Source organism: Haemaphysalis longicornis, unplaced genomic scaffold, assembly GCF_048455015.1.
Source record: "Haemaphysalis longicornis isolate Haplotype H1 unplaced genomic scaffold, Haemaphysalis longicornis Haplotype H1 scaffold_5, whole genome shotgun sequence".
Classification (NCBI taxonomy): domain Eukaryota; kingdom Metazoa; phylum Arthropoda; class Arachnida; order Ixodida; family Ixodidae; genus Haemaphysalis; species Haemaphysalis longicornis.
Genome location: NW_027526385.1, coordinates 126,924,602 through 126,925,926, shown reverse-complemented (window position 1 = coordinate 126,925,926; position 1,325 = coordinate 126,924,602). Strand labels below are relative to the sequence as shown.

The 1,325-nt window shown below is 49.5% G+C and overlaps 1 non-coding gene across 1 annotated transcript; it reads right to left on the bottom strand.

Annotated features, from left to right (window-relative positions):
• Positions 1-1,016: 1,016 nt before the first annotated feature.
• Trnar-ucu (transfer RNA arginine (anticodon UCU)) lies at positions 1,017-1,088 on the bottom strand. Its single transcript has one exon. It is a non-coding gene; the product is annotated as a tRNA-Arg (tRNA).
• Between the last annotated feature and the right edge of the window lie 237 nt (positions 1,089-1,325).

Genomic DNA, 1,325 nt, shown 5'->3' with positions numbered 1-1,325 from the left:
TTTCACTACGGTTAATGAAGTACACATTTTTTTAACATACAGAAGAAAGAAAGAAAAACACGCGCCCAGAGTGGGGACCGAACCCACGCCTTCCGATTACATGTCGAATGCCTTACCAATTCGGCTATCTGGGCGACTGTGTTTTCCTTCACTTTCTGTGCTATTTATATTTACTAGAAGTGTATCTGACGCTTGAGGGTGGTAGCCAGCGCCACTCTGACTACACGGGGAGAAGGGGACCTTCTTTTCAACCCCCGGGGCGTGACTCGGACGTCTACAGCCTGTCATGAGCGGGTAACTGGCGGGAAGTCCTCTTATGCTACCTAGGCATCAAGGCTGCCAGAACCGAGACCCTCGCTAGGCTTTCGCAGAATAATATAGCAAGGAAATGAGGGGCTGGTTGAGGAAATACAGAAAGATAGGTCAGCAGCCTACAACGCCAAAGGAGGCACAGGGGTGTGGTTAGGCTCTTTTCTTTTTCACTACGGTTAATAAAGTAAACATTTTTTTAACATACAGAAGAAAGAAAGAAAAACACGCGCCCAGAGTGGGGGCCGAAGCCACGCCTTTCGATTACATGTCGAATGCCTTACCAATTCGGCTATCTGGGCGACTGTGTTCTCCTTCACTTTCTGTGCTATTTATATTTACTAGAAGTGTATCTGACGCTTGAGGGTGGTAGCCAGCGCCACTCTGACTACACGGGGAGAAGGGGACCTTCTTTTCAACCCCCGGGGCGTGACTCGGACGTCTACAGCCTGTCATGAGTGGGTAACTGGTGGGACGCCCTCTTATGCTAGCTAGGCATAAAGGCTGCCAGAACCGAGACCCTCGCTAGGCTTTCGGAGAATAATATAGTAAGGAAATGAGGGGCTCGTTGGGGAAATACAGAAAGATAGGTCAGCAGCCTACAACGCCAAAGGAGGCATAGGGGTGTGGTTAGGCTCTTTTCTTTTTCACTACGGTTAATGAAGTACACATTTTTTTAACATACAGAAGAAAGAAAGAAAAACACGCGCCCAGAGTGGGGACCGAACCCACGCCTTTCGATTAGATGTCGAATGCCTTACCAATTCGGCTATCTGGGCGACTGTGTTTTCCTTCACTTTCTGTGCTATTTATATTTACTAGAAGTGTATCTGACGCTTGAGGGTGGTAGCCAGCGCCACTCTGACTACACGGGGAGAAGGGGACCTTCTTTTCAACCCCCGGGGCGTGACTCGGACGTCTACAGCCTGTCATGAGTGGGTAACTGGTGGGAAACCCTCTTATGCTACCTAGGCATCAAGGCTGCCAGATCCGAGACCCTCGCTAGGCTTTCGCAG